The sequence below is a fragment of the Pygoscelis adeliae genome, unplaced genomic scaffold, assembly GCF_000699105.1.
Source record: "Pygoscelis adeliae isolate BGI_AS28 unplaced genomic scaffold, ASM69910v1 Scaffold27, whole genome shotgun sequence".
In the NCBI taxonomy this organism is placed as follows: domain Eukaryota; kingdom Metazoa; phylum Chordata; class Aves; order Sphenisciformes; family Spheniscidae; genus Pygoscelis; species Pygoscelis adeliae.
In genome coordinates, this window is record NW_008825410.1 from 1,009,104 (window position 1) to 1,017,076 (window position 7,973).

A 7,973-nucleotide genomic window follows, 5' to 3' on the forward strand; every position below is an offset into this window, starting at 1 on the left:
CATCCAAAATTTGTGTGAATGATGCAAGGCTGGCTTGGCCTCGATGCCTTTGTGAGGGATGCAGAGCAAAGCGGGGGAGAAGTGAATCGCCTCCGTCAGAGTGGAGGCTGTACAACCAAATTCTTACATTGCGGAATAGAGCTCAATATGTTGATTCACCAACCCAAGTCCATTAGTATAAAAGCCAAGAAAACAAAAGCAAATATTTCTCATTCAAGCTTACAGTTGCCTTGATTTACACCAGTTATTAAAAGACTCCCTGAGGAAAGAAAATAACTAATGTTACTATTTACCTCCTGAGCCTCTGAATGACTGAGCCAGTAATATGGTAAAAACATCAACATGTTATAGCTATTTATATTTTGATTCTCTGTGTATTGGTGTTTCTAACACTATATAGAATACTATTGTAAAACTACATTGACTTTAATGAGGTCTGAGTTCATTTACTAGATCTGTATAGAAAAATTTGCTTGCACTATTAAAAGCATTTTATTTCCATTTAAAAATCTGTTGCCATAGTGACCAATTGCAACTTTCTCAATAGCTTTGTCTTGGAATTGGATGTCGGCTTTATTTTTGCTGTATTTTATTTTTTCTCCTGTATTCTCTGGGCCAAGTCCTCATTTAACTCATTTATATTCTTTTTATAGTCTGTCCTTCTCCAGCCATATTCTCAATTAAGTCAGTAAGAGTTTTGACTGAGTTTAAAATAAAGATCAATGACTTGGGCTCTTCCTTTTAATTAATTACATAAGAAACAGAAAAATGCAATGCTGCACACTCTGTTCTTTCTTTATCGTCAACAGACCACCCAGTCCTAACATAAGGAGTCCTGAAGTATCAAAAGCCTCGGGAGTCTGATACCTTTTAGTATCAATATAATAGTCATGTCGAAGATATGATGGATTGCATCTAAAACTGAAAAGCACCTGGAGAAAAGCCTTGATATTTCAAGAAGATTCTTTATAACCAAACCATTGAAAAAATCAACCCACTTATCACACTGTTGCAGCCCAAATCTTGTCAATAATGTACCTCCTTCTGAGAAACGGTAACTTAAAGTGGTGGTTTTATTCCTGCTTGAAATGTATCTTCTCCAGGAGAATAACAGAGTAAAGAGCCTGCACACCACTGTTTCCTCTCCTCCTGAGGCTGGTGGAAGATTTTGCACTGGGAGAGGCAGTGAGAACATTTCTGAAGCAAGGGTAAGTAGACAGGGGAAGATGCAGTTACTCATTTTTGCTGTCACCTTTCTCAAGACCAGACTTTTGCTTCCTTGGTAAGCACAGAGAAGCATAAGAAAACTATGCAAAGATAGACACAAGTCAGAGTGAGATATTTTGGAAGATTATGTGACTTTTGCGGCGTGACAATGCTCAAATCAGACAAGAAAACTTTTTTCCTCCTTTACCCAAACAGTGGAGACATCTGACTCTTGAGTTTGTCACATCATCTCCTGGGAGAATCTGTGGAGATGTGTGTAGGGTGCAATTTCACTAGTCCGAAGATGAGATCCTAAAAACCAGATGAGACGTACTCTAGAAATACTAATTTTTCTCCATTAAGGACAAAGTAAGCCAAATATAATATGGTTCTGTAGGAGGGTACTTTAAAAAGTAAATTGTAGATGTTTGTTAAAGGCAGCAATTTAATCAGTATTTTGTTTAACCAGTTGATTTTTAGAACATGTTTAGTAAAATTATGCAGAAATAAAAGTTATTTAGTAAATAAGGTGTGTGCCATGGTGATATTAAAAACGACTTTCAAATACTATGAAGAAATAGAACATTATTGCTTTTCTTTGATTATTTAAAATTTTTCCTTATCTAACGCTCAAATCAAACTTGTGATACAAAAAACTGTTGTGCTACTCATCAGAGTACATTTTTTTTTCTTAATCCATCCAACTGCACATCACTGAGTCAACAGAAAGTGCCCTGAAGGAACTAGTCATCTTGCAAACATGCCCGATTCCTGGAGGAGAGCTCTGCAGAAGAAATCAGAAAATTTCCTTTTGGAAAAAAATCTTACTACTTTTGCCTCTAAGGACATTTATTTTTGGTCTTTTTTTAAATGACCCAGTAAATGGCAAATTTCCCCTAACTCTAATTATATAATTCTGAATTATTTCATTACAACTGTTATTTATTGTTGAATAAATAAAACTCTCCAAGTTTTTACTCTCTGCAAAAAGTGAGAATAAATAGCAAAGGGCTTGCAATCTAATGAATTCCAGAGGAAATATTTTGGGGAAGATTTCTGTGATAAGAACTGCAAGTTCTTTGAGTACTGTTTTGTAATCAAAGCAGGGTGGTGCAATGAGCAAAAGCTAAACCGGGATGGAGGGGCCCAAGTGTTTGGTTTTGCCCCGGTTCGGCCATTGATGCCTATGGGACTGAGCGCAGGGGATCCCTGGGGTGGGTGAGGGATGGAAGGAGGCTTGTGGCACGCAGCAATGAACCCCCTTCCCAAACTCTTCCCTCCCAGCACCCGAAGCCTACCTGAGACCAGCACCCTGGGGCGCATACATGGCACTGTGTTGGCAATCTAGTGGCACCTGCACCTAAAAGTGCCTGGTGTACTCCTAGAGGAAGGAGAGCAGTAGTAACATAGTCTGGTCTTCCCGAGACAAATCCCCGAACCATCTCCATAAAGCGCAAGAGACTTTAAGGGGTTTTAAGACCCAGAGCAAAACTAGACTCTTGACACAAAACTTCTAGGAAGCAGCAAGCAAGAGCCAGTTGTGTGAGTCTCCAACCCAGAATGTCAGGGATGATAGGTCTCCTTTTCTGTGCTCTGTCTGAGATGGCCTAAGTGTCCATGGTTGCATCTGACGTGCTGTACAGAGAAGCCCCTAGGCCAGCCCAATGCCAGTAGACTCATCTGTCCATGTTTTCTTTTGAGCTTTGCAAAACACTTACTTGCATCAGTGAAGACACTTTACACAACTCTTGAAGCCCCACCGGGGCTTTAAGGAAGAATGCTGAAAGTTTCAACCATGTGCAATTTTATTGAATTACAAAATGGTGACACTAGGTTATAAGAAAACATTAAATCAACAACTTGTGAAGCTGCTAGTATGAAAAAAGTACCCACATACGGATAATATAATTTAAAAAATCAGAATGTACATATTGGGATGAGGCCTTAGTAGTAGACCACAAGAACATTTTAACAGGTGGTACTGGAGTACTCTACAGCCTTCTGATCATTGTATGTAAGATTTCTAAAAGGTGAAGGTAAGCGAACTGATTTCTTGTTAGTTGTGCTGAAATTTACAGGTCAAACTAATGTGGTCAAAACTTAGAATGCAGCATGTTCTGCACTGTGTATACCTCCACACAGCGATCAGAAAGTTTAAGCTTCCCTCAAAGACGCTAATCAAAGATTTAAAATATAATCATTGCCTCTTTCTTATTATAATATAGAAATTTGCCTTTGCTTTTAGAGTTCAAATTTATGTTCATGTTAGAACAAAAGGTGAACCACAGAAAAAATTTTGGCAACGTCTCCTAAAAAGCTGTTGGCAGCCAAATTCTAATAGTTTTGATACCACATAGCTCAAGCTGCCTACCTGCTGGGGGGCTGCTGAGGCCAGCTGCCTAGGGTACTCCAAGCAGATGAGAAGTATCAGTGTTGCTGGGTGTCAAGCGTGGAACATTCCACTCTGCACCTTCTAGCTCTTCTTTGTGTTTTCCTTGTGATTATATTAGGCAGAAAAGACAAAGTCTAGCTTCTTTTCTAGAAGATCCGTCATGGTCTAGTGGGATTCATGTGCAACCTGCTCTTGAGCTGAATTAGGTTCAGAGTAGGGTGTATGTCCACATCTGGCAGTGCTGTCTAGCATCCCATGGGTGCCTTCTCTATCTGCCACTCACATGCCGCCTCCTCCACAAAAGCAGAGTGCATAAGGGGTGGTTTTGGATGCTACAAAGGCTTTGGCTCCACCAAGGCCACATCCTTTGCTCCTTGGCACATGTTTGCAGTGGAGAGGCTATGATGTAGCAACTCTCAACGATTTCAGTGAGTGTTGGATTCGGTCCTAGAGTCTTTTTCACATTATCTGTTCACAGTTTATGCTTAAAAGAAAAGTAAAATACCTTATGAATCCACATGAATTATATCTTTATATGGTTATATACTGTTATAACAGAGTCCATCCATATATATCCATATACTGTTATACCTGAATGAAAGTATTTTTAAAGCTAAATATTAAGAACATAACCGCAAATAGGTAAACTGTCTGTATTTAGCTGTATAACTGCAGGAATCTTCTGGCTTTTTCAGACTTACTGAGTATAATTTAGACAGCCTCTTCTACAGGGATAGTATTGTTTTCAGCTTTCTCTTATAGCTTAAGTAAATCTTAGCTGAAAGGTTTTACACTTTATGTTCATGTTAATGCCAGTGGAGGGTGGGTAATCATACTCTGTGTTGGTAAGTATACTCTTTGTAGGGAACAAATGTTAGGTTCATACTCTATATTCTTTAGGTGTCTGTCCCACCCTATATACCCAAAGGATTAGATAATAGTATTTTTGCAAGTCATAACTTTATGACCGTATATTTGGTTTTCACATAATTTTACCAGAAGGGTTTGAAAATTCAGAAAACAAATCCAGACACAGACAAAGCCAGTCAGGCAATACCTGTGTAAAGTCCTTCCCACTGAAAGCAATGATAAGGATATGTCATTCCTCTTGCTTGCGCTTAGGCAGGCTCGTGGGCTGGGTTTGCAATAACCCAGTCTAACTGCCCAATCTCTTTTAAGACTGCAGTTACTCAAAGCTGCCAAAAAATGTGAGTGAAGTTGATTCTGTTACTTCTCATGCACTGACTCTTCTGTCTTGCTGTCTTGGCCTCCAAACTACTCCTCCTGCTAGGGATACTTCCCATGCTAGAGGAAATGGCTGCTAGTTGCAAGGCTGCTCTCAGCTTTGCAAACACTTTGCTCTGTACACTGGTAATAAAATAAATGGTGTGGATGCATGTGTTTTATCCATATATATATATATATATATATGTATATAACCCCCCTACCACAGCAACTCTGGCTTCTCTCTGTATCTGTGATTCCCTCGCTGGTGAGGGAGAGACCTCAGTTCAACCTCCCCGAGCCCCTTCACAATACCCCTTGCTTTTTCCTACGTGACTACAGCTGAACATGAAGCTGAACATGAAGCAACCTGCACAGTAAGAATGTGGCTCAGCGCACACAGAGTGATCAGGCCAACTAGAATTACCAAACCCCCAATGCCATCTCACTTGGAGGTGAGGAAGTTAATTTGGGTCTCTGTGCTGCTCCTGGTTGCCTGAAACCCCAAATATTCCCACCACACGTTGCATATAGTCCCAATCAGCTTGTACAGTTTCAGGTTGTGGCCACCATCCCTCCAATCAAGAAGTATGAAGTGCTTTCCACAGCATTATAATTGATCACTCCACTAGAACAGTCTGGTTTGAAGGTCTCCTTACCTTTGTGTCACGTAAGAGCCTCCATAGCCAGCGTCTACACTCGTGTATTTGAATCAACTCCAGTAACACCAGTACCAGGACTTGGAGCTGCGAGATAAGGTTAAATTAATCTTGGTGGCATCATACTGGGTTTACACTGATGTAAATCTGAAAGAAGGCTGGGGTGTACGCGCAGGGCAGTCCAGAAAGTGAGAAACCAGGTGTAGGGATCGTAGTTCATGAAGAAACACGTGCTTCTATGTTCGTTCAACACTCCCATTTCCTCCTGTTTTCTTTATGCTTCATGGTGCCAATACAACTTAAGAATCCCGCTTTTTATAAATAAACTTTGTATACCAAAACTCTTAATCATGCTTGTATTTTGCTGTAGCACATAACATCATAACTTAGTGTGTATAATAGTTTTTCTTGTTTGTTACTGTATTTATAAGTCAAGGCTATTTCCTCCCTTTCTTTGTGTTGAAGTATTTTGAAAGCTGTTTAATTTCTAAATCTCTCTTTGTATCTTTTTACTGAGGTAATGTATCCTGAAAATTCAGCTTTTGGGTCTCTTTTCTGAGAAATTTCCCTGATATTTGCAATGCATAAATAAATAGGGGTAGCACGGGAGTAACGCTTAATTAGGCATTTCCCTCTCATTCTTTTTCTGTGTCACTGGGTTGTTCCGCTTCAGTGAGACGCTGCGATGGCATCAGTGCATCATCTCTACCACAGCAGCCAGCGGTGAGCCTCTTGTGTTGTGAAACTAACGCCACAATTGAAAATCAGTGTTGGATGCCTGCTTGTAAAGTTGCGTTGGATTACACTTCACCTTCTACCCCACAACACAACTATGGGCAACGCTTTGCCTGATACATGCACCAATGCTCACACCAGTGTAGCTAAGCCCGCAAGAGTCTTTGGCAGTGGTTAATATTTGACAGTGGTTCAAATCTCAGCGTTCAGGACGTTGTCCTGACTTGTTTTTTTTATCTGCAAGGGCATGAAGGTAGTGCACATAGACCGGGCTGAGACTCGGAGCAATTGTTGTGTATTTTGCCTGAGAGTCCTACTGTACAGAAGGGTGATGATGACAGGAACATGGCTCTCCTTTACTTGTGTTTGAAGTCAGGAGCCTCCTTCACTTCATACAGAGCTTTAATCTTTCAAAAGCCACATGGCCCTCTCCCTCCCTTGCACAACCGTTATCAGTCATGGTGTTTCAGGAGCTTGCTGCCAAGATAGCAGAATTTCACCTGCAAGACTGAAGCATTGTATTGCCAAGGCACACTACTGGCTCAGCATGCTTCTGCCTGGAAAAAGGCAGCATTATTTGCCTTATGCTTGTGACAAGGCTGAGCCACGGCAGTGCAGTCAAAGCCATCAGTAATATTCTGCACGCCCAGCACACTGTCAGCAGCAAAGGGCAGATTGCCTGGGAGGACCTCTCTGACTTTCGATTTAGCCTGGCATCTCTCCATTTAGCAATTCTGCCACCTATAAAATAATTAAAGCAGCTCCCTTCGCTGCTGCTTCCAGATGCAGCAAGAAGCACTGCTGCATAAAATCAGTAAACAAGAGTTGGGCTAGGACATAGCCTTGCTTGGGGCTGTTTTTGACAGTGACATGTTCTGACATCTTGTCATCACTGAGAACCTTTGCATTACCTCACACCATCATGAAATAAGCAAAATAATGCTCACAAACTTATTTGGACATCCAAATTTATGCAGATGCCTCTGGGCTGCATGTGGCTGACAATGCTGGAGTCTTTGGTTAGCTCCGCAAAGGCCAGGTAGAGACCTTCGCTCGCTTTGAAGTAGGACAAGGCTGAAAGTCAGATTGTTTCTGCAAGACCCTTTTCAATACCCTCACCAACAAATCCATTTATGTCATTTTGACACGAATATTTCTCAGCAGTTGAGAAAATCAATACACCTTGGTGTCACTGCAGGAATGTTTCTACCTTTTTCTTTGTAAAAGGCACTATGCATCTGTATTCTTGAACCCCTTGAGGTACCATTTCTTTATTAGGTAATTACGGTGAACTCCAGTTTTCTAACTAGTTGGTGACGCTGTACTTATGTATAGTGGTAGGGTGTGAGCAGGGACTTTGCTTTGCCTTGTGGCAGCTGCTCAGCAGCTGCAGGAATCTCTGATCCCTGCTTTGGAATGGGGAGCTGAGAAGTGGTTAACTCTAGAAATTATTCCCTTTAGCCATGAAAACGCTACCTTTTATTTTCTAGCCAGTTGTCTAACTTCCCTCTATCATGAGTGGAGAGAGAGGGAGGGAGACTAGGCATCGACAGAGTGCTACTTGTCCTACTTCACCCATGCTTCTCCCCACGGAATACACACTTGGACAAGTTTACAGAGGACTGCTTTTCTTTCCTTGTCTAAAGAGGGGTTTAAATGACTAAATTAGAATAAGACTTATCCTGTCTCCCTGCTCTGCTCACTTCCTCCACTCCCAGCCTTGGTACATATCCCTACATATCTACCTAAGCTGATTG